Raw genomic sequence first — 26,542 nt, forward strand, 5'->3', positions numbered from 1 at the left:
TACTGGGGAGGGTATGTGCTCTGGTAAGCACTGTGAATTGTGCAAGACTGTTGAATCTCAGATCTGTACCTATGAAACAAATAATGCAATATATGTTAAGAAAAAAAAAAAGAAGAGGATAGCAGGAGGGGAAGAATGAAGGGGGGAAATCGGAGGGGTAGACGAACCATGAGAGACGATGGACTCTGAAAAACAAACTGAGGGTTGTAGAGGGGAGGCGGGGGAGGATGGGTTAGCCTGGTGATGGGTATTAAAGAGGGCACGTTCTGCATGGAGCACTGGGTGTTATGCACAAACAATGAATCATGGAACACTACATCTAAAACTAATGATGTAATGTATGGGGATTAACATAACAATAAAAAAAATCTTTGTCAGATAGTTTTGGCATCTCCATCATCTCAGCATTGACATTTATAGTCTTTTCTCATTAGTCTGCAATATTCTTGGTTCTTGGTATGATATTTGATTGAAACCTGGACATATTCATATTATGTCATGAGATATTGAATCTTATTTAAACCTTCCAGTTTAGCTTTTTTTTTTTTCCTGACACTGCTCCAGCAAAGGAAAAGGGCATACCACCTCATTACTGATAGATGAGAGTGTTGGTTCTAACTCCCCATGTGGTCTCCACTAACACTATGATGCAAGTGACCTCATTATTGCGGGTTAAGGATGAAAGTCCTGGCTTCCCATTTGACCTTTTCTGATATCACCCTGAAGGGGTATTAGGGCACCTCATTACAGCCTCGCAAAGGTGGAAGTCTAGCTTTCTCATTCTTCTTTTGCTGGTATGTGTGGAGGTGGTGTTTAGCTGGAGTAGAGAAGTTATTGTCTAAAGGTTTTCTGTCTTGCTCAGCTGCCTTTTTCCTACTCCTACGGCTATGGGTACCACGCTTTTGTTGGGGCTCTTATTGTCTTTGCCTGTTGCGATTTCCCAGTTGCTGGTTTCTTCAGCTCCAAATCTGGAATATACAAGGCAAGAAGAAAATCCAGGGAACTTACCACTGTGTCTTCCCTTATATCCTAAGAGTCCTGGCTGCTCAGCCTTCCTCCCTTTACCTCTTAGAGTCTTCTTATGCTTGTTTTAAATATAATGCCCAGGGTTTTTATTTGTACATAGTGGGAGGAATACTAAATCTACTCCATATTCCCAGATGTGGAAATCTCAGTATTGCTTTTATTTATATCTGTTTTTAGAGGGTGGCCTTGAAGGTTGGAAGTCTTTCAGAAACTTGAGTTGAGTATGCATTATCTCATTTATTCTGATGGCAATCTTATAATGCAGATAATGCTTTTAAGTGACTTTTGAGACTCAGAGAGATTAAGTTATAATTGCCCAGGATTATACAACTAATAAGTGATAGACCAGAATTATAACCCATGACTCTTTAAGACAGGAACCAAAAAAATGTCTAATCTCTGACTCTGACCTGTCCCTGGCACCTTCATTAATATTTACTAACTTCTACTAAGCGCTCAAATATATAATAGGAAGTTAGGCTTGAGGTGTATGTAAAGCAAAGATCCCCATCAGTTGTATTTTTAGGGGACAGTACCAGCATGTAAGGGAACAAAAACCCTAAGAGGTAGAAGTGACAAGAGAACCTGAATCCCCCAAGAAATCACACAGGCCTTGAAACTGGAAGCAGGTGGGGTATGTTCAAGGCATTTTTATTTAGCTAGAGCTTAAGGACAATCTACCTTACTCAGGTGAACTCTGTCTTTATGATGCATGGGAATGAGACTGTAAAGGTATAATATCTATGAATTAAGGGAGCTGAACTATCTGGTGATCATTTCACACTCTAAAAGACAGAGAAACTTGCCCCACGTCACACCCAGCAATGTTTAAAGTCAAGAAGGAACCCATGTCCCCTGTGTCCTGATTCAAAGATATTTCCACTATGAAAGGACAGACTCAGGACTTCTTTCATTGCTGAAGGGTAAAAGATATAGAAAATATTATTTGGTTTAAATGAATAGAAGAAAATGTACTGCTTCCAATTAGTCATCAACATTATCTCGTTTTAACTCAGAACAAAATGATTAGGTCTGATGACCCGGGCCTCTCTAGAATAGATAAAATCTGTATGCTCAGGATGAAATTTGGATCAGGATGAATTTAGATCAGATTATCCATTCACCATTTCACTTGTATATGATTTCTTCAAGAATCCTTCCAATGTTTCAAGTAAACATGACCTTGGAATCTGTCCAATTCTAACCCACTGGAAACAAGTTACCTTTTTGCATTTCTCAACCTATTTTTCCAGTGTTTTGATGAGTCACATTGATAGTGAGTTGCCAAAAGCTGAAGACTAAAAATTTCTCAAGAAAGCTACCTTCTGAGGTCTCTGTTCTCTTTGAATGGAGAGTGACCTCTGGTCTCTTGCTATCCTCAGCCCTTTCACAACATCATCAGATTTATCACTGGCTCTAACAAGCCCACTGTTACTTGATAAAGTATATATTGCAAATAACAAATTAATAAGAAGGCAAAAAGAAATTTTATTAATTGGATTAGAAAATTAAATACTGTAATGTAGTTCTTTTCAATATTTTAATTGGGAACATTAGAGCATTAGAGGCAATCTTCTGGAATTTACTCAAAAGTTTTAATGATCTTGCTTCAGGATGAAGTATGCATTCTGATTCCCAACTACTATCCCTTTCAGAGTGACCACATTTAAAGAAAAGTATCAGATGGCAAAGGCCGGGCAGGAGTGCTCGGTAGGTAACACCTGTCTTTCTGATCTTAATCCTGTCCTAAAGAGACAGGGCATGTCCTCTCAGGAAGAAACTCAAGGAAGAGCAGGGGGAAAGGCCCATGCTATGCCCAGTGTTATGGGAAGAAATTTCTCTTTACTTATGATTGTACCTTCAAAATATGTTTTCATTGATGGTGGGCTCCCTAGCTTCTGGCCCTTGCATCTACTGAACACCATCAGCAGTGGGGTAGTGTCATTGTGCCCCTCATTGCCAGGAACACACTTAGAGTAACAACAAAATGCCAGTTTGACTTAAGGATAACCTTGATGAAACAGTAAAAAACAGTAATTTTTAGATAACTAAAAAATTATTAACAAATACTCAACTATTTTATAATAATAAATTTATAATCTATAAAGGAAAAATGCACTAGAAAATAATTAATTTTAACAAATTAATACACTGTTTTAAAATAATTTAACCTTTGATTACTCATCTTATGCTTTTGTGTTGTGAAATGAGAAGTACACATAAAGGAATTCCATTGTACACTAGCGTACAATAGTCGTTTCTAGGTAAAGCATTTTTTTGCACAGTGAGCAAAATGGTCTCTTTTTAATGAAATATCAAATCCACTTGGGAGAATAACTGGTTATTCAGGCTTGGGTATTTTCTCAAAATGAACCAAGTGAGCCTGTCATTTCAAGGAAAATGACAGCATGCATTGCCAATGATAAAAGTTTGAACTTTTGAGCAAAAATTAGAAACCCCTATCTTACAAATGTAGGGATCCGAAAGGGCACATGCACCCCAATGTTTATAGCAGCAATGTCCACAATAGCCAAACTACGGAAAGAGCCAAGATGTCCATCGACAGATGAATGGATAAAGAAGATGTGGTATATATATACAATGGAATATTATACAGCCATCAAAAGGAATGAAATCTTGCCTTTTGCAACGACGTGGATAGAACTGGAGGGTATTATGCTGAGCGAAATAAGTCAATCAGAGAAAGACATATATCATATGATTTCACTGATATGAGGAATTCTTAATCTCAGGAAACAAACTGAGGGTTGCTGGAGTGCTGGGGGTGGGAGGAACGGGTTGGCTGGGTGATAGTCATTGGGGAGGGTATGTGCTATGGTGAGCGCTGTGAATGGTGTAAGACTGTTGAATCACAGACCTGTACCTCTGAAACAAATAATACATTATATGTTTAAAAAAAAAAAAAGAAGATAGTAGGAAGGGAAAAGTGAAGGGGGGGAAATCGGAGGGGGAGATGAACCACGAGAGACTATGGACTCTGAGAAACAAACTGAGGGTTCTAGAGGGGAGGCGGTGGGGGGATGGGTTAAGTGATATTAACAAATGGGAGTTTTATACACTGTACAATGAAATGAAATAAAATTTTGAAGGTCTGCATAACTCGTGAACCAGTATTTTCCAAATGATGAATGCATGATGTTAAAGAATCATGCATGCTGAAAGATCCATTTAAAATGCAAAACTGACCAATGGATTTTAATATAACAGGTAAGGAAGTTTCATTGATATGACTTAGATTCCACATGGCAACAACCTTTAAGAAGCTACCCTTTGTTGAGCCCTCTCCTTTCCTACTACTTATCTGTGAGGCCAATTTTCTTCAAATTAACATCTCACTACCAGTTGAATACAGAGCCAGGTATGGGAATCCAGCCGTTTTCTACAAAACCAGACATTAAAGATATTTGCAAAAATGTAAAAAAATAAAAGAAATTTACCCCTCTTACTGTTTTGTTGATCTATTTTAGAAATGCAGTTGTTTTCCTGATATACATTATTTATGTTAGCACGTTGTATATTTATTATTTTTAAATAAATTAATAAATACTTTAAATTTTTCTGTTTTAATTTCTAATACAACGAAATATAGCTACATATAACCTACATAAACAAAAGTGTTTAGAGGTCCTCAATCATTTCAAGAATAGAGATCCCGAGGCTAAAAGTTTGAGAACAACAGTTGTAGGTCATCTCTTGACAATTTTTTTCCTATTTGGCTTTTAAAGGAAAAAAATAATATAATTATCTTTAGGGGGACTATTTGGGATTTGTCCCATTTTTTTTGTTTGTTTGTTTGTTTTGGTTATGACAGTAAGCAAATAGGTGGAGGCCTCCAGCAGTGGGCTGGGGTGGGCTATGCACAGAGACAAAACACATTTGCCTTGTTTGGTGTGATTTTTCTGGCTTCATACTATGAATCTGCTCAGTAAATAAGAGCTGTTTAGCACCTACCAGGTCACATCAACTGTGGCCCTAATAGCACAGTTGATTGAAAGAAACAAAAATAGCAAAATTGTATGTGGTGCCAGGAACTATTCTGACTGCTTTCCTCCTGATATTTTCTGATTTAATCCTCACAACTACCATATTTTAGAATAATTCCCATTTATCAGAGGAGAAAATTGAGGTTTAGGCAAGATTTGTATCTTGCTTAACATCACAGTAAACTGCAGAGCTGGCAGAAGAATGTAGATGTATTTGATGTCAAAGTCTGAACTTTTAACTGTCCCTGGAAATACTATTAGAAATGCTATAACAGAGTTCAAACAGAGTGAGTGGAAGAGGTTGATTATAAGAGGGGAAACCCTGGCATTGAGCTGCATCTTGAAGGAAATGTAGATCTTCCACTGGAGGGAGGAACAAGCCATCCAGGTAGAGGAAACTGCTTGAGCAAAAACCTGTAGCTACTAGGATATCTGCATATTTGGAGTATTGTGACTTGACATTGGAAAATTACATAGAACAAAATTGGGGAAAGCTTTAAAAGGGTGGTTGAAGATTTTAGACTTAGTTCAAGAAGGGTGGCAGCCTTAAAGGATTTTGCAAAGGAAGTGACATGCTCTAAGCTGTGCCTTAGGGATTTTGCAAAGGAAGTGACATGCTCTAAGCTGTGCCTTAGGGAGATAACAAGGGGCACAATTAGACATCTGCATTTGCTTAGCCACAGAGAGCTCAAGGGCCGTAACTCTTGCTCCAAAGGAATTCCTAATGATTTCATGTGCAACAGGCCAGAGCTTCTGCCCGGTTGGCATTAGGGTGTTCTGTGTGGCTTTGTTTTGACAAACCTTGGCCATGACCCCCTCACAAGAAGAAGAGCCGGGGTCACAACTCCCTCTGTGGCAGGAAGCCCCCTGCCTACTGTCAAACTGCATTCTCAAAGGCAAGCCTTCTTTCTGCCCTGATCTCCTTCTCTCCTGCCTTTTCCCTTCAAGTGGTGGGTGTTAACTTATTGAAATCTCTTCTGAATGTTTGCAGGAAGCTGGTTTTTAACCAGGGGAGGTCTCAAGCAAGCCTACTAAGACCAGAAACCTAGAAGCAGGAAATCTTGTGGAATCCCCCTGCAAACCACTTAGGTTGTCACCTACTCCCCCACCCCGTCCTCCCTACTGAGAGCTGAGAACTCCACTTGGAAATCTTTTAGGACATTCCTGAGTGAGATGCCACTATTTCTCAACATCCCGATGCATGTATGGCTTACTGATAATGTCCGGGTGGCTTGTGATGATAAAAGTCACATGAAATTATAACATTTAAAAATAAAAACAAAGTGCAAATTAAATTCTTCAAAAATCAATCAGTAAATGCAGGCATACCTGCTGATCTTTGTGGGAGCTGGGGAGGAAAAACGGTGAGGTGCTGTTTAAGTGGTAAACAAACATTTTTAGGAAATCAGTCTCAGGAAGTCTCTCTCCTGCAGGGTCCACACATGCAAAGCAGTTCATGAAAACCCCAAGTAGATTCAACTGAATCACCCCTTATTTGGGGGAGGTGGCATAGGGAAGTCAGTAACTGTATAACTGTTAGACTAAATTTAAGCATTATTTTTTATTTTTTCTTAACTTTTTAAAAAGTTGTGTTTAACTGCCCAAGGGAACTAACAAAAAAGTAAAATAATTTCTTCCCCAAGTGGGGGTAATGAAAGGAAAGGGCCAGGAAGAAAGTTTTTAACTTCTGTATGAGAAGACAAGCATCTTTTCCTTGAGGACAGACAGCGCTGATGTGTGAAAGGAGAAGACAAGGGATGGGAAACTCTGAATTTCATTGCAAACCACATGGCATGAGCAAAATACATCCATTTAGGTTGAATTCACTGTGGGGATACCTATTTGAACTCCAAAGCAACTTGGATGTCTTGAAAGCAGTTCTCTTAATTGAAAAGTTTTTTTTTTTCTTTTACAATGCATAAGACCTTTTCACATCTACTTAAAACACGGGTACCCATTTCATGTCCTGTTCTTTAATATATGATTTCCGATTATGTTTTCAGTTGGAAATTCCTGGCTTCCATTTCTCAGTGTCAATGACGGCAAACATGAGGGATTTTCAAGTTTAAGCTGAACTTTTTCAAGGCATTTTATTTTTGTTCTTCCACTCTATTTTGCCATTTACAGAAACTCCAAGAAGATGGAGACAAACTAGAAAGATCCCTTGCTTTTTGAAAATCGCTGTGGCATTGAGTAAACAAACATGCCTTTGTTCTCATCTTCATTTTCGTCATGAAACTCATTAGCAGATGGCTGATTGGGAAATCCTGACAGATGTCATGAATGTGGCAGCCTGAAATCAAAGCTGATACAAGAAGAGCCTGACGATGTAAGGGACACGTCTATTTGTTTCCCTGGATTGGTGTGTCCAATAGAAGTTTACAGGTGGCGAGCAGAACACCATAGTAAGAGCAAAACGTCATATTGGACTAGGAGGAAAGAATGGGAATATCTGCAATCCATCTCCAGGAAACTTAGAAGTGATGGTTTTTCCTTCTAATTGGCTATATACTATGTGAACTTCAACACTGTCTGGTCCCTAGGACTGTTGGTTTGTTCTAACTTGTTCACAGAACACAATTTTGTGTGCACCATCCACCTACTCAGAATTCTTCAGTCTCACTCCCTTGGGGCCAAGTTCAACTGCCTTGGTCTGATATTTAGAACCCTGGGCAATCAGGTCCCCATTAGTTATTCAAGCATTACAGATACTAGAATGCTGGGCATTGGAGGATGGGTAAAATTGCCTTGGCAAAGATAGTTAAGGAAAAGGGAATCCAGGTGCAAGGCAGAGATAGGCAAAACTATGGAAGCTTGAAGGGCAAGGTGCATTTGGAGAATGGGAAGTCATACAGTGTGACCGGAAAATAGGATACATGGAGGGACCCGGGAAAGATGAACTCTCAAAGAGGTAGGATGGTCCAATATAGGGTCTTGTGTGCCACGCAGATTGAGACTGAGTTTTGTTTCTGTAGCCATTGGGGTAATCAGCAAAGGCTTTTGCAAAGAAAGGTGTTATTATGGATGCTGGCTTTTAGAAAGGTGACTGGCAACACATGAATGTCCTGATTGAAAATGCCAGAAAAGGCCAAATAACTGCCAGAAGTCTTCTCAAACATCGTAATTCCACAAAAACATTTTACATTTGTTCGAAATTACAGAGATTACCAAGTGGCCCAAGACATCATGGTGAAAATATTTAGACAATTGGCAAACTCTTCTTTCTCTATATGCTATTTCCAAAGGAGATAATCTTTAATCCTCTCTTCCACCCAAATTATTCCCTGTCTTGGAAAAAAACGCCAAAAATGTTTGGGAACATGCACTCCACCCGTGTTTTTTGGAAGGGCTGGTTATTTAGTTTCTACATGAGCCAAATGTTAATCCACAGGAATTTTCTTAGAAAAGATGCATTGCCAAAATGCTCCTCCAATATAATTCTGGTGGGAACCCATGGTAGGTGAATGTAAATTATAGTCATAGAATGTACAAGAGGAAGGAGAATATTAACCACACTAAATACTAAATACCACCAATGTATTATTAAGTATTTGACATTTTGTAAGTCCATGTTGAAAATTCATAGTAAAAAAAGCATGATGATTTCAGAGCTTATATAATCTAGATTTCCAGGGGCACCTGGGTGGCTCAGCCAGTTAAGTGTCCGACTCTTGATTCTGGCTCAGGTCTTGATCTCAGGGTTGTGAGATGGAGCCCTGTGTTGGGCTCCATCCTGGGCATGGAGCCTACTTAAGATTGTCTCTCTCCCTCTCCCTCTGCCCACCACTCTCTTAAAAAAAAAAAAAAGCATAATCTAGATTTCCATCAGATACTTATTTGGTCATGGAGATTCTTTTTTTTTTTTTTTTTTTAAAGATTTTTATTTATTTATATGACAGAGAGAGACACAGCGAGAGAGGGAACACAAGCAGGGGGAGTGGGAGAGGGAGAAGCAGGCTCCCTGCAGAGCAGGGAGCCCGATGCAGGACTCGATCCCAGGACCCCGGGATCATGACCTGAGCTGAAGGCAGTCGCTTAACCAACTGAGCCACCCAGGCGCCCGGTCATGGAGATTCTTTAAGAACATTCCACAAATATTTTTGAACATTATGTAGAGCTCTACAAAGATACTGATGAACAACACAGTTCCCTGCCCCCATGGAGCTTACATCTAAAATAAAGATAAAAAAAAATAAAGAAGCAATGATCATAATATGGTATCATATAATAATAACTATGATGTGAAAGGGCTTTGGTGAAGGAAGTACACGGTGTTACGAGACCATACAGAGTAAATCGGGGGCGGGGGGGAGGGAGGGTTGCATGGCAAGGAACACATCCTTTAAGAAATTACAACTAAACTGACATCTAAAGCATAAGCAGGACCTAACCCAGCAAGACAAGTGGCCAGGGAAGAAAAGAGTGGGAACGAGTGTGAGCAGTGTTCTAAGACAAAGACTCAGAGTCAAGAGAAAGAAGTGCATTCAGGAAACCAAGTAGTTCACTCCAGCTGGAATTTATATATACACCATGTGTGCGGAGGGGGAAGGCTGGAATGTCTACAGATGAAGCTGGAGAGGTAGGAAGGGGCCAGATCCCACCGAGTCTTATAATACTCATAACAGAATTTGGGATTTATCCCAAGGGCATTAGAGATCCACTGACTGCCTTTAAGCAGAGGAATCAGGATCATATTTGAATCTCAGAAAGGTACTCTGACCATGGAGTAAAGAATGGATCTATGGATGTGGGCAAGTCGGAAGTAGGATGCCCAGGGTAGGAGGATGTTATAATCCTCAGGAGAGGCAATGGAAGCCTAAGCAAGAAGAATGGAAATGAAGACAGAAAGAAGGAAATGGATCTGAGAGGTATTTCCAAGAGAATATACACAAGACTCTATAATTGTTGCTCAGGTTGAGGGAGAAAGGGGAGGTGAGGGTAACCCCCAGATCTCTGGCTGGACTAGTGGAAGTGGCTAGTGAGGGAAGGAGGAGAAACAGATGAAGGGGTGAAAACAAGGGGTTCAGTTTCATTCCTAAGATTAGTATGTTTGGTGGACACCTAACATGCCTCTGGGTATATGGAGCTGGACTGAGGTTTGAGTCATTAGCACACAGATGGCCATGGGAGACAATGCGTGTATGGAAGGCTCAAGTCTTCTTGGTAGCAGAACTCCCAAGCATCTGTTAGTACTGCTTTAAATGGGGACGCCCCATATCTCAGTCCTTTTTATCACAGCCTTGTAATCCACAAAGTCTATTCTGTTCCATATCTAGGTTCCTGAGAGCATCAGTATCTTTCAGCATACATAGAATCATCTGTCTCCTCCCCAAAAAATCGCAGTTTTGAATCAATTACATTACCCATAGAGCTTACCTTGAGTCCATCATTCTTCACCTTTATTTCTGATCTGGAGAAAGCTATACAAATTTTGTGACATTATCTACCCACATAAAAGCATAAATGGAGAATCCAAAAAAAAAAAAAAAAAAATCAGGACCTTTGGTTTCAGGCAAAATAGCTGAGTTATGTTTTAAGGGGATTTATTTGGGTCATCTGATATTTAATTTAAACTGCATGCTTCCTACTCGCCTTTTAATTAATTCATCTTTTATCTTGCCCTGACATGGTCAGAACTTATTTAGGATCCCTTGTTCCCGAAGATCAAATTGCTTTTCTAAAGTACATTTGGTTTCTAAAACTTGGCATCTCTGAGCTTCTGGTGCCAATACAAAGAGCACATACATATTCCAACAATCCATGGATTGTTGTTAGTGAGCGGCATCGGTCCTGGCCTTTGGGAGGAAGGACACAGCGCATTTCTTCATGGGGGAAGTGATGGAGCTATTATTACTTTCAAGACACCCCTGGTTTGTCCATTCAGAAAGGCACAAGTCAGGCTCTGTGGCCCATTCAAAGGATGAGGCTGTGAAAATGGGTCCCCTGGTGACACTTGGACTGCCAGCCCTTCCCTTGCATCCACTCCGCAGCAGACGGTTCCCAGCCCCCAAGTCTGTTAACCTTGACCTCGCCTGTCACCATGGAAACACAACACTGCCAAGGGAACTTCCTCTGTGATTATCATTCAAACTGTGAAAGAATAGAACAGAAAATAGAATAGGAAAAACACCCGGAAAATTTCATTGCCCATTTCATGTTGCCATTCAGCCTTTTTCTTTAGAACAGAGAAGCTTCCAGCAATTTCTTTGAAAGTTTGGTGTTGGAGTGAAGGGGGTGAGGGTGGGGTGGGAAGGAGGAGTCTGGCCAAGAACTGCTGTGGCAGCCTAATATTTTACCAGCCTCTACTCTGTGTGAGGAGTTAAGGCTGACCTGCAGCATATTACCATACCTGGAATAATTCACAATTGCCCCCCAAAGAATAAAATACCTAGGAAAAAACTTTGCCAAGGAAGTGAATGACCTGTACTCTGAAAACTATAAAACACTGATGAAGGAAATTGAAGATGACACAAACAAATGGAAAGATATCCCATGTGCATGGATTGCAAGAATTAATATTATTAAAATATTCACACTACTTAAAGCAATCTACAGATTCAGTGCAACCCCTATCAAAATACCAATAGTATTTTTCACAGAACTAGAACAAATAATACTCAAATTTGTATGGAACCACAAAAGACCCCAAATAGTCAAAGCAATCTTGAAAAAGAACAAAGCTGGAGGTATCATAATCTCAGATTTCAAGATATACTGAAAAGCTGTAGTCATCAAAACAGTAATCAAACAGGCATAAAAATAGACTCACAGATCAATGGAACAGAATAGAGAGCCCAGAAATAAACCCATGCTTTTGTGGTAAATTAATCTATGACAAAGGAAACAAGATAATAACAGGAGAAAGATAGTATTTTAATAAATGGTGCTGGAAAAACTGGACAGCTACATGCAAAAGAATGAATTTGGACCACTTTCTTATAACATACACAAGAATAAGCTCAAAATGGATTGAAGACCTACATATAAGACCTGAAACTATAAAAATCCTAGAAGAGAGCACAGGTAGTAATGTCTCTGACATTGGTCATAACAACATTTTTCTAGATATGTCTCTTGAGGCAAGGGAAACAAAAGCAAAAATAAAGTATTAGGATATGTCAAAATAAAAAGCTTTCACACTGGGGCACCTGGGTAGCTTAGTTAGTTAGGCATCTGACTCTTGATTTCAGCTCAGGTCATGATCTCATGGGTCCTGAGACTGAGCCCTGCACTGGGCTCTCCACTCAGCGGGGAGTCTGCTTGAGATTCTCTCCCTCTGCCTCTCCCCCTACTCACACTCTCTCTCTCTAAAATAAATAGATACATCTTTTTTTTAAAAAAAGCTTTCTCAGTGAGGGAATCCATCAGCAAAACAAAAAGGCAACCTATTGAACAGGAGGAGATATTTGCAAATGATACATCCAATAAGGGGATTAATACCCAAAATACATAAAGAACTTATACAACTCAACAGCAAAAAATAATCTGATTAAAAAATGGGGAGAGGACTTGAATAGACATTTTTCAAAAGAAGACAGATGGCCAACAGACACATGAAAGGACTCTCAACATTGCTAATCATCAGGAAAATGCAAATCAAAACCACAAGATATCACCTTACACCTGTCAGAATGGTTAAAATCAAAAGGACAAGATATAACAAGTAACTACAGAGGATGCAGAGAAAAAGGAACCCTTCTTCACTGTTGGTGGGAATGTAAATTGGCACAGCCACTATGGAAAACAGTATTAAAAACAGAAATATCATATAATCCAATAACTCCACTACTGGGTATTTATCCAAAGAAAACAAAAACACCAATTGGAAAAGATATATGCACCCCTATGTTTATTGCAGCATTATTTACAACAGCCAAGATGTGGAAGCAGTCTGTGTCCATTGATAGGTGAATGGATAAGGAAGATGTGATGTGTGTGTTTCTGTGTGCATATAATATATATAATATTATGCAGCCATAAAAAACGATGAGACTGTGCCATTTGGAACAACATGGATGGACCTAGAGGGTATTATGCTAAGTGAAATAAGTCAGACTGAGAAAGACAAAGGCCAATGTTTTCACTCATATGTAGGATGAAAAAAATGAATAAACAAACAAAAAGCAGAATCAGACCCATAAATACAGAGAACAAACGGACGGATGCCAGAAGGGAGAGGTATGGGAGGATTGGCAAAATGGGTGAAGGGGGTTGGGAGACACAGGCTTCCCATTATGGAGGGAAGAAGTCATGGGGATGAAAGGCACAGCTCAGAGAATATAGTCAGTGATACTGTAACAACATTGCACGGTGACAGACCACAGCCACACTTGTGAGCACAGCATAACATAGAAGTGGAATCACTGTGGTATACCTGAAACCAATGTAACATTGTGTGTCAGCCATACTCCAAAAAACCAAACCAAAACATAACAAAAACCCAGAAGCCAAATACGTAAATAAATGAAGTACCTAGAATAATGGTGCTATCCTTAATACCATTTGAAATGATTTGGATCTTCACCTGTAGGTTGCTAAGCAAACAACTATCATTATTATTTCCCCACTACCCCCTTGAATTAGGACCAGAACTTGGTAGCAGTAAAAGAGGCCTGATTTCAATTTACAGTAGGATTGCTCACATAGAATTGGAAGGAACCACAGAGATCTAGTTCCAAGCCCATACCTGGAACTGTGGGCAAGATATACTGTGTGTGTGTGTGTGTGTGTGTGTGCATGTGCATGCCCCTTAACTGGGCCCAAAGCTTTCCTCATAAATTCTACATCCAGAAAAACTTAATAAGAACTTACTTGGTCCCGCATCTTCCTTTAACAGACCAGCAATATGAAGTCCAAAGAGATCATGCCCTTCTCTTGCTTACTCTCTTCCTTCTGTTGCTCCTCTTACTCTTCTCTCTGCCTCTTCCACCTTTTTCTCTTCCTAAAGTGACAAAGTTGCATAGTTTGGATTTTGCATTGGCTTGAGTGAATGTTAAACAAGAGTATTGAGTTCCACAGGTGAGGCCCAGTGCAGACAGAGTGGGAATGAAGTTGGAAGTGCACCTGGACTCACAGGGAAGCTGGAGGATCAAGAAGTAGGCAAATGATTTCAGAAACACACTGGGGTTTTGGTCTCAATGAATGCAGAGGCCCTGGCAATCCAGCAGTCAGGACCTGGCGTGTTCTTAATATGTGTTTCCTTGGCTGCTTGTTGCCTTGCTGAGTGAGTCTTCCCTTCTACCTCCGGGAGTGGAGGAGATCAGCAGCTGCTGAGGCCAGGTGCCCCCAGATTCACCAGGGACAGAATGAGATGGAAACATCTACAAGTTCTAGGAGCTCCTGCTTGAGTTTGACTCTGCCCTCCGAAGAGGAGGAAAGATGTACTTTACTCACCTTGATGAGGTGAACACAGTGTGCTTTCATTTGTGATGTTTTATCATGTGCTGCTGTTTGTTCTAAACCTTGAAGTCTCTCAGCGTGCTGACACGAGGAACACATGCCTTGAGCTTTGGAGTCAGACGCATGTATGTTTTAGTAACTCCAACACTGTTGGCTGGGGCAAGACTCACAACCTCTTTAGCCCTTGGTTTCCGCATGTGCAGAATGGCAGCCACAGTAATGCCCATCTCAAGGGATGGTCACAAAAATTAGAGAAACAAAGGCATATAATGTGTCTGATGTGGAGTCCTAGGTAGTAATGGCTTCCGACTACCTCTCACCCAGCATCGGGCTCTGTTTCAACAACACAGACTGGCTCAGAACGTAGAGAATGCTGGAGGAGATTTTTTGTGCTATTCGCCCTGGACTTAAGAATACAAAACGATATTAAAAAATATTAAAGACTCGTTTACTCTTTGCTTTTTGTTGAGCTTCTTAGGTGAATATGAACGAGAGAGACAGCCAGGAAATTTGGTGTCACAACATCCACAGTTAAAAAGCACCTTATGACTTAAGTGAATGGGTAAAGAAGCATTTCCTAATGTTTTCTGACTTGCCATCTCCTTTTATAGTAAAATCTTGCAAACCGTCTTAAGAAGTTTAGCAATTATTTTATCATCTTTACATGATATCTATTAAAATGTTATTTTAAATTGAAAATAGACATATTTTAGATCTATGTTCTAAATTCTTAAGCTAGGTGCTGAGAATATGGGTATTTACTATATTATTATCTACTTTTTTGTATTCTCTAGATATTCCATCATAAGAAAATATTATACTAGTATTTCATTTTTAATAGTTTAGTAATTATTCAAAGAGGAAATTTTTACAGTATTTTCATTTATCAAGTGATATACACTCTTTGATTTATTTTAACTTAATTCTATATGAAAAGGAATAATTTATGGACAAATAATTTTTAATATGACTTTATACCATATTTGACTTTGGGACAAAAAATATATTAAAATGAAATGAAGCCTAACTATATGTTCTAGAACCAACAGTTGCTTTCATAACTTGAGGGTTGAAATGTCTCTTTGGAGCTTACAAAAAAATCAACTGGTATCCTTTTTTTAGATATACATAATTTTCAGGTTTTGTTTCTAAAGTATAAGATGAGGGAGACTGTTTCAGGCTTTCACTTGCAAGCATTTCTCCACAAACAACTCATTGCAGTTGTGGACAGGCTTTATTCTCAATAGATGGAAAGTCGAACTGCATATAATCACAGCTATGTTTTATATTTTAAACACTGTTAATCTACAGTGACTTCCTGATGTCTGATATGAGAACTCTGAAAGCTATCTGTGGGTCTAGTGGGAGCATCTTGGGACATATTTAAAAAATTATTATCACTTTTGTATTTCCCTTTGACTTTCTGTATTTCAACAGTGGAATTCCTCACAAATTAAACAATGGATGACTAAGAGGAGAAGCAATATAAAACGGTATATGGGTCAAAAATATCGTGGCAGCTACAGGGGTTCAGTGTGGGATAAATATCTGAGTGAGTCATGAAAGCCTTCATCGGATGTCCCCATGTCCTATGTGCTCAGGGACATAGGGCCCAACAATGACATGAGCCCCCTTTAAATTCTTTTCCAGGTACTGGACTTATGTCCCTTCTATTCTAGACTCTGGGCATTGGGAGAGATTTTACTCCTCTTCTTATCTCCAATGGCATCTAGGTCAAGTGTGGCATGGGGTGGACATTCCAGAAGTGTTAGAGATTTAATGGACTTGAATGATTCCACTGAGTGGTGGATCAGACAATAGATGTAGGGGAGGCGAGAGTTACGCATCAGAATCAGTGATGATCTGGAACTAGAATAATAGAAGGCTGGTGTTGCCACTATCAGGCATGGGAATCAGAAGGGACACTCAGGTATCTGGCAGGTACCTGACAGTAGACCCACCCCCACAGGAGGAGGACAGAAGCCAGGGCACCTGATCCGGCTGCAATGCCGAAAGAGATAGCTCTGTCTGTCCAACAAGTATCGTTCCTAAGGGACATGATGGTAACTGTTCACTGATAAGGAAAGAGTGAAGCTGAAGGAATGGGCTGTGCCTCACCCGACAGGTGGACCACACTGACCAGAGGTCAGGGATTGCTCCTGAGTCTAGCAGTTGACTAGTAAAAAAGTACGATTCAGGGACCAATATTCAGGCCTTGGGAGGGAGGTTGGTAAAAGCAAGACAAGGGTTTGAATTGAAGAGTGGAGAAGCCCAGTTTACTGGTTGCAAGACTAACAATGCTGAGCTACCGGGAGCCGATTGACCAGAGAGGCTCACCAATTCCTGGAAGTGTGGGTGGGGCTGGACCTACAGGGAGCCTCAGCAGGGACAAGAGAGGAGGGAGACAGAGGCTGGGAACAAGGCGGGCTCAAATGAGAGTTCTCTGTGGTGGTTCTTGCCTTGTTTTTCCTGAGGCCAATCATTTTACCTGATGCGTGAATAACTTTTTGAACTTATTCTGTATTTTAAAACAAATTATTTAGTGAGTGTGTTATAGACTGAAGGCCAACTGGTATTGCAATAAAAGTTTATGCTGAGGATAAAAGATTTCTAAGACGTAGGTAAATGATACATGTACATCAATTTATATCCTAAGCAGTTAGGCTTCATAAACTACTTTTTGTTTTGCATATTGTGAAGCTATTCTGTTAGGTGCATACAAGTTTATAATTACTGTATCTGCATGACAAATTGTTCCATTTATCATGAGGTCATGACCTTTCTTCATCCCTTACAATTATTTTCACCTTAGAATCTATTTTCTTCTGATGGAAATGGAGCTATAACACTTGCTTTTAATTCATGGTTTTTTGGGGTAACTTACTCTGCTGTTGGAGTTTGAACGTGTCTGTATCCTCATATTTTAAGTGTGTTTCTTGTAAACATCACATAGCTGACAAACTGACATTCTTTGTTTTTTCAACAAAATTTTATTTCATTTACACTGACTGTGATTATGGAGGTATATGAATTCATCTCCATCATCTTACTTTGTGCTTATATTAGTTATTCATCCTGCTTTGTGTATTTTTATCCCCTTCTAATTTCATTTGGATTGATGAACATTTTTTAGTTAATGTTTTCTTCAAGAGATTTGGAAGCCATCTATTTTACTTCCTTAAAAATAACCCTTACCTAAGTTTTTACCCTCTTGCCATAAAAATACAAAGACCTTAGAAATTGTAATTCCATTCGCTCTCCTTTGCTTACATCATTTTTATACCCTCAAATTAGGCACTGTCATTGTATTGTTTTATTCAGTATCTGAACAGACTTTTTCACGTTGGTACTGGTTCCGTTGTTTACTATTCTTCCTGGTGTTTCACTTCCATTCTTATCATTGAAATTTCTTCTTCCTGAGGTTCAGTCTTTAGTAGAAGTTCCTCCAGTGAGACTCTCCTTCAGTGATAAACTGTTTTTCTGATTGCACAAAAATGTCTTTGCTCTTCTTCTTAAGTAATAGTTTAGCAAAGGATGAGGTTATATGTGGATAGTTACTTGCTGTCAGCACACTGAAGATATCATCTCTTGCATTTATTATAATGGGTTTACATGCATTGAATTGGATCCCCATGTTCACTAATTGACTACAATTCAAAATAAGGATTTTTTAAAAATCAATCTACTATTGCCTACACTGTAATGGAATCCAAATTTATGTTTAATATAACAAATCTATTAAAATTATAACTAATAACCCTCATCCTTTAAAAAAAAAGGCTTTGAATCGCCTATTCAAATCTGGGAGATTCTTCATGGACATATTTCAAGAATTTAGTGAGGAAGATACAGACTTACATACCTCTAAGAGAAGGGAAGCTCTTTCATGAACATTTTCCTTGAAACTTCCAATCTTGGAAAAGTAGAAGCAGCATAGGAGAAGGACACTGTCAAATATCAGCTTGCACTAATAAATAAATTTGGTATAGATTTTCAACAAGTGCTTAGAATTAGCAAAAAAAGTAATTATTTAAGACAAGTTTAAAACTGTAGTAACAATTCTGTACAGGCTTAATATACTTTCCATTTTTCATATATATTTTTTCTTTTTTTGTTATGCCAGAGGGGAAGAATTCACCATTTTTCTCTTTACAAACACTGTTTGTTAACTGACTGTAATTGTCAAATAACAAATGTAACAGAGTCAAATATGTATTTGATTTATTAACCCAGGTGGTTCCTTCTTAAAGAGAAATAGACTTGTTGCCCGTGGTTTGTGGCATGAAGCCCACTTCAAAGGGTAAAGTTCATGTTCTTCCTTTTACTATTTTTCCTTCCTTCTGTCTTTCTTTCCTTACTTCTTTGCTGTTGTTGTTGTTTTAGAGACAGTAGATGTGATTCACCTTTTGTTTAAAAACACAAACTGAAAAAAACCTCTGTGCGTGTTGGGCTTTTTATAGCTTTTAATTCTACTTCACTTAATGTAATGAAACTTTTTCATATCTGCTAAAATATGAAGTCCAATAGCTGATGCAAAGGAAGAACAAAGCAGTGGATGTTCAGGTAAAAGCTAGGGGAGATGGAGGTTTCACAAAGTATGTTAATCACATGGCAAGTGAATTGTACATTAACTAAGAGAGGAGACTCCTGCTCTCTCATTCCTTGTATTCAGTTCAGGACTGGGACTCCATCCTGAAACCTCATGAGTCCACTTTTTATTCATTTTTCCCTTTTTATGTCCACGGTCATTATTGTGGTTAACATCCTCTCTGTAACTTGCTTAAACCTAAGTTTGCTGCTTTTTGACCGGCTCTCCCTATTGACCTAAAATACACCTGACCAAATCACACTCCTGCTTAAAATCCTTGGTTATATTATTATTTTTCTACCTTTCAAGTGTCTGACACATAGTGTTTAGTAAATAAATGTGTGTGTTTTTTTAAACGAGATAAATAAGAAAAAGGAAACAAGAAGTAATGGAGAGATTAGTACATTAACTCACTTAGTGAATATTTGAATTATGTGTCCAGCACTGTGCTTGGTGTTCACAAGGGTGAACACAATATACGTAGGGCTCCTGTTGTGGGTAGGTTCAGTCTCACTCATTCCATCTAAATAAGTAAACAGCTAAAATGCCCAGGCACTGACTATGGATCGGGTATTGTACCAAGTGTTCTCCTTTGGTCTTCACAACCACCCACAATGAGCCAGGCTAAAAGTGCCCATTTTGTTCAGGATACAACTGGGGTATGACAAGGTTAAGTAACAAGAGATGGAGCTAGGATTAGAAACTTGACAGACAGACCAGAACTCTTTTCGTAACTCAAACCCATAGTGTACAGTCATCGTCTGGTTCATTAGAACACACCTATGATTCCTGCAGTGATAAGGGAATGCTATCTGGCAGAGGAAATCACCCAGGGTCTGACTGCAGAGAACTGACTTCCAGAGTCAGGCCTGGCTACAGTCAGCACTGGATTTTCGGAAGCCTCCAGAATTCCTGGTACATCATAAGAAGGGGATTCATTTCTGTATCCCTTAGCCCTCTGCGTAAAGCATGTTGACCAAGTTTGTTCTTAGTCCAGGGATTTCAGCTAAGAATTTATCCAACTACCTATTTTCCATTTTTTTAATCGTTAAGATTCTGGTTTTAATAACTTATTGTATTTGTACCCTTAAAATTTTTATTAATCATTTTCATATTTTTAAAATGTCTTAATAGTCATTATCCTTAATACTTTTTATTGTTCACTTAATTTACTATCTTTTAATTAAACTTTTAAAGATATTTTTACTTTCCACTTCATTTTTCAAGTTTGCTTCCTTTTTACTCTTCTCTACCATGTCCCCAACTTCATTTAACTTTATTCTTTTAGTAAAGGTGACTAATTAAACGTGGTTAAATGTTATGCCTTTTTAAGACTTTAAAATCAACTCTTGCATAAATCAGGGAAAACGACCTTGTGGAGAATAAGTCCCAGGACATGCTTCTGGAGATGGCTTATGATGAGCCAGTTCAGAAAGCGAAGATCGAAGATCGCGTGGGCTGAGCTGGGCAGGGCTCTGTGTGTGAGGTAGGGTGTGAGTCCTGAGCGGGTGTGTCAGGAAACCAGGCTCTTGTCTCAGTTCTTTCACTAGCTGCCCTTGTGACCCTTGGCAGACCCCTTCCCTGCTCTTCTCAGCAGTAGCAGGAAAGGGCTGAAATAAATCATTTCCAAATGGGCCTTTCCAGCTTTGTTTGGTATTGTGTGTGTCCTATGATTCGGATGGCCGTGGATTAGCGGAACAAAGCCGAGCATTTTGATGGAGCCCTATTAAAGTGGCATATCAAATTATCAAAACACTGCTTTTTATTACTTAATAATGTTCTCAGAAGAAATCCTTGGTGTATCCCTGACCCTGTGCCTAAGCCTTGCCCTGTTCCTCAGCCTGTGAACCCCACCAAAGTATCCCTGTGATCAAAATGGCAATGTCAAAATAGCATGAACACTTTGCAGAAGGGCTTTAGATTCTGGGCACAACTGCTCACTTATCCCTTAGCTGTGTGGTCTTCGGAATGAGACTTCTCAGCCTTGGTTTCCTCATCTGTAAAGTAAATTATAGTCTTGACGCTGAAGACATTAAGCTTCGAAATAAAATGTGTAAAGAGCCCATGCATGCTTCATCACATATAGAAAGGAAATAAAGCTTGAGGTAGTTTAATGGTCCCAAAAGAACTTCCTAAAAGAAAATCATCTGTGTTTCACTAAAAAGTTTTTAAATCATTTCTAGGTTTCTAGGTTAGGAGCGTCTTGGGTTTCAGAAGGGCTGATGGCCCCGTAGACTGGGAAGAGACCAAGGGCTCAAGTGGGAAGGAAAAGCAGAGATCAGACAGTCAGACAGTCTGAACATGTACTGAACAACTTATCAGATGTACAAAGAGAAGGGAATGTTTATGAAAAACAAGCCCCCACATCTCCCTTACTCCTATGCCCAGATCAGAGCCCTTGTGTCTGAGTCAGAGCTGAAAATCAGCTTTTAGAAGTGTTATTGCTCACAGGGGGCAAGTACTGGTATGATACAGCAACATTACTCTTGAGCTCTGTGGCGTCTTGACCTTGTCTGGCTTAGAGGAATCTCAGCGAGACTCATCTGTGGCTTTATGTAGTGACCAAATTGGCTAAAAGGCCCAAAGATGAAACATATGTTGCTCTGGCAGGAAGTTTTGGAACACTTGGTGAACTTCTTGAGAAATAAGATAATCTTGTAAAATTGGGTTGTCTAGTTGCTGAATTCCTGAGGCAAAGTAAACAACGAGAGTACTGAGGCATGCGTGTTGGGGGAGGGTGGGTTGAAGCTGGCTGGATGATGATGATGATGATGGTGATGATGATGTCTTGAGAATCACAAAGAGAAAGAATGCATTCAGGTTCTAGAAAATTGTCTATATTCTCAATTTTGGTATGGCTCTCTACCCCCAAGAGAAAGCTTTACCTGGAAAACTATCTCACTTTGAATTTTCATTCTTTTGAAAAAAATAAATTATTATTTAGTGTAATTGCAGAGTTTACAGTTACCTACATAATACAATTTATGTTGTCAATATCACCAGCATTAATGCTTGAGCTTACTTTTCCATTACTAGAAAAAGTGTTATTGTGACATTAATAATAGTGAGAATTAATAGTCATTTATATGAACTTTTGCTTATGAGGAAAGGTTTTTAAATTGAGTGTGCTTACATATTAGTAGATGAGTGTACAGGAGTAGAACAGGTCTGGGGAGGTGGATGTAGGTGGGGGAGTAGCACTTGATGGATTCCATTTTGAACGGATTACACTGGAGTTGCCCACCAGACATTCAGGAGAATCTGGGTCTGGTAGCCCGCTGAGTTCTTGATTTGGGGGTCTATTTGTAGGTTGAAGTAAAATAACTAGTGGTGAGGAGCAGATTAAAGACACAAAGGAAAACAAAAAAAGACACAACGAGAGGGCACTGCGACCCTGGGATGCAGGTTTCTTACCTGGGAGCAAAGTCCCATGAGTCACTTGGTTCCTCTTGACCCTCTTTTCAACACTCGGTGAATTCGAATGCTACATAACAAATTACAAATTGAGCACTTAACACAGCATTACACTTCTCATAATGAACACTAAGTAAGCATTGTCATATCATTATATTGTACACCTGAAATTAATATAATTAACAATCACATTAATATTAATTAATATTATTAAGAATAATTAAGAATATGTTATAAATTAATATAACCCTGTATGTTAATTATGCTTCAATTAAAAAAATAAAGCAATTATTGATAGGTTAAAAAAAAACAAACTTATTATCTAAGAGTTCCTGTGGGTCAGGCATCCAGGCACAGCCTAGGTGGGTCCCCTACTCAGGGTGTCACAAGGCTGAAATCAAGATGTCACTCAGACCACAATCTTATCTGAGACTTGGCTTCTCTTAGGAGCTCACTAGCTGTTGGCACTGATGGCAGAGTGTAGTTTCTGATTAGGTCAGGCCCACCCAGGATAATCTCTTCTGATTAGTTTAGGGGCCTTCATCACATCTGTGAAAACCCTTCAACTTGGCCATATAGTGTAACCTAATCATGAGAGTAGGGAGTGATATTGTATCATATTCACAGGCCTGCCTACACTCAAGCGGAGGTGATTACACAGAGTATGCATATTAGGAGTTGAGAACCTTGGAGGTTATCTTAGAATTCTGTCCACCACAAAGGCCATGGATATATTCATTTACAGAACAACTAGTTTTTGAGCACCTACAATTTGTCAAGTGTTTTTTTTTTTTTAAAGATTTTTTATTTATTTGACAGAGAGAGACACAGCGAGAGAGGGAACACAAGCAGGGGGAGTGGGAGAGGGAGAAGCAGGCTTCCCGCTGAGCAGGGAGCCGGATGCGGGGCTCGATCCCAGGACCCTGGGACCATGACCTGAGCCGAAGGCAGACGCTTAACGACTGAGCCACCCAGGCGCCCCTTGTCAAGTGTTTTTATGGTATCTTTGAAGACGATAAATACTTTTTAAAAACTAGAGCAGAATAAGCAGAATTTGGACTGCTAGAAGTTAGCATGGCAAGCGGCTGTTTTAAGTGAGGTGGTAAGCCCTGGCTTCATGAAGAAAGTAACACGTAAGCCAAGGACTCCTTATAAGAACCACAGCTTTCCCTATGCCCAGAGGTCTTCAGATGTTTCTCCCAATTTATTTTCCTTTAATCCTTAATCTTCTTTTGTAGAACTAATGAAATAAATTAAAAAATTCTACATTGCATTTTATTACATTTAAATTAAGACTCTACAAAACAAAGTGAGCCAGAAGGCAAAATCTTATAAGCCAAAAGAAACCAGGGAAACCCCTGATGTTTCAAAGGGGCTCGAAAGGCAGAAATCTGTTGTTCAAAAAAGAATCCAACATGCTCACATTTGGGCCCATCAGTGAATCCATATGACACTGGGCCTGCGATTTATTCATTCATCCCATATAATATACTAAGAATTTGTTATATGCAAGGCTTCATGCTAAGCATGGAGATCTTAAAGATAAGTAAGGTATAATCCCTGACTTTGAAGAATTTACAGTAGAATGAGACACAGAATCTTGTGTAGATAATTTCAATTATGGCATACCATCAGGAATATCAACAGCTAGTAATTATACAGAGAAAACACCCTCCCTAGGGTATCTCAGCAGGGACCATGAAATCAAAACCCGTAACAAGTTCTAGATGAGCTTTCTAAAATGTGGCCTAAGATGATTTTGACAGGTGTATAGTATTCTACAGACCTAGGATGGGAGTGATAAGTAGTCATGTTTACCCACAAATGGCTGCCTTGGGCTGAGCCTGGGGAGACGAAATGGTAAGCCAATGTTGTGACTTGACCAGAGAACACAGGCGGGAAGAGCAACCGGATTATTCAGCACTGATAGGGCAGTGTTTATCTAACAGCTGTACAACAACCGTTCTACCAGAAAACTAGGGAAACAGTAGCCTCGTAATCAGTCTCCAGCGTGTTCTGTCACAGGTACTACATGAGAACCGCGTTGTCGAAGCTCTTGTCTGCTCTGGATCTTAACGCACCAATCCTGGCATGGCTGATGGTGCTGCATCCATGCAGGGATGAGGCTGCTCAAGTGCCCTTGTATTTGCTGGCGACTGCTGGGGGACAAACGATCCTAAAGTTGAGTGGCTTGAAACAATAGCCATTTGTTTACCTCAAATTCTGTAGATTGAGCTCACTTGGACAGTCTTCTTGTCTAGGCCAAGCCTGGCCTGGTCTCAGCTGGGTTTACTCATGGGCTAGTGGTCAGCTGGTGGGTCAGCTGGGGCTACTGGTTTATGATGGCTTTGTCTCAAACAGCTGGGTTGACTGAGACCTCTCCCCACATGGTCTCCCCACTCCCAGGCTCCATTTGCAAGATGGCCAAAGGTGCAAGAGCAACAAGCACATAGGAACTTAATATTTTTGCTATATTAATGGCATTGATGATTTGGGTGCCCGTTAGTCAATTTTCTATATAACAGCTCATTCCCCTGGGTTAATGCAGAAGTGACATTTCACCGCACTATTTCTTAAAAGCTAAGCACAATCCAGTGACACGCTTGTTTTGTTTTTCCAAAGGTAGGAGACATAGGAAAGATTAAAACTCCAGGCCAAAGAGTGATTCATTTGGCACTCTTTTTGAGCATCCTGATGGCAGAAAAGTTTACAGAGCACGTTGCACTGGGCACAGGAATAGAGCTACATAGTGCTAGCCCCACAGAGATGTCAGTCTGAAGATAGAGGGGGCCTGGAGTCTGTCCAGCTGGGAAGGGCTTTTCCTCATACAGGGGTGTATGACCACCGACCTGCCCAGAGAGCTTCAAAAGTCCCTCTCTTTAGCCTTCCCTTTGCGTGACTCTCCCCTGCCTCCCCCATTAGCCCCTGCAAGACATACTAATGGAGGTTAAGTGATCATCTCACATAAAGGTAAACCGCCATAAAGGTCACAGGTCATCTTCCAATGCTCTGGATTATCCTGAGATAAATGAGAATTTGCTGGATATAAAAAAATTTCCAGTAGAGGGGTACCTGGGTGGCTCAGTCGTTAAGCGTCTGCCTTCAGCTCAGGACCGTGGGATCGAGCCCCACGTCGGGCTCCCTGCTTGGCAGGAAGCCTGTTCTCCCTCTCCACTCCCCCTGCTTGTGTTCCCTCTCTCACTGTGTCTCTGTCAAATAAATAAATAAAATATTTTTTAAAAAATTTCTGGTAGTTTCAGGGAGCTACTAAATTAGCCCCGATTCCATATGAAGTGAACATATTTTATTCACCAGAAAATCCCATCCAGATGTTATTTTGTTTGATAGTAGTTGGCTCAACAGTATTTACCAAATACCCTCACGCCTGGCACTGTGCTGGGAGCTGGGAATGCAGACATAGCCCTGGCCTCACGGAATTGAGGGTCTCACAGAAGATGCATTGAACAAGCATTAAAATTACCACGATGGCTATGAAAAACTATCAGCTGTCATGAGAACATAAGGAGGGGTCTCAATTCCTCTCCGGGAATCAGGGCAAGTTTCCCCAAGGAATAGTAGTTTCATCTGAGAGCCAAAGGGGAAGTAAGAATTTGTCAGGTGCAAGGGGTGGTGGGAATAGAGCACCACGTTCCCTGCAGAAGGAGGAACATGTGGGAACACCCAGAGTCTGGGCCCTCTGAGAACTGGAGGAAAGCTGGCTGGAACAAAGAGAAGGCTAGGCAAGCAGCACAGAGGGATGGGCGGGTGCCCGCAAGCCACACGAAAGGTTTCACTTCTAGTTACTGTTGTGGTCACTGTTGTTATTATTAAGTCCTTCCTTCATTTACAAGTCAATTGCTTTTCAAAGGATATTTTCATCCTATTTCTTTTTTTTTTTTCAAATTATATATATTTTTTATTCTTATGTTAATCCCCATACATTACATCATTAGTTTTAGATGAAGTGTTCCATGATTCATTGTTTGTGCATAACACCCAGTGCTCCATGCAGAATGTGCCCTCCTCAATACCCACCACCAGGCTAACCCATCCTCCCACCCTCCTCCCCTCCAGAACCCTGTTTGTTTTTCAGAGTCCATCGTCTCTCATG

The 26,542-nt window shown here is 39.9% G+C and overlaps 1 long non-coding RNA gene across 2 annotated transcripts in view; it reads right to left on the bottom strand.

Annotated features, from left to right (window-relative positions):
• Positions 1–26,542, bottom strand: part of LOC115943244 (uncharacterized) — a 114,117-nt gene that overhangs the window by 62,596 nt on the left and 24,979 nt on the right. For both annotated transcript variants that reach the window (XR_014138943.1, XR_014138942.1), the window contains exons 2-4: positions 22,432–22,501; positions 18,280–18,396; positions 13,842–13,965 (exon numbers count right to left, since the gene is read on the bottom strand). This is a non-coding gene — a long non-coding RNA (uncharacterized LOC115943244). The remainder of the gene's footprint in view (positions 1–13,841; positions 13,966–18,279; positions 18,397–22,431; positions 22,502–26,542) is intronic.

Source organism: Leptonychotes weddellii, chromosome 11 (genome assembly GCF_054177405.1).
Source record: "Leptonychotes weddellii isolate Sample4059 chromosome 11, ASM5417740v2, whole genome shotgun sequence".
Lineage (NCBI taxonomy): Eukaryota > Metazoa > Chordata > Mammalia > Carnivora > Phocidae > Leptonychotes > Leptonychotes weddellii.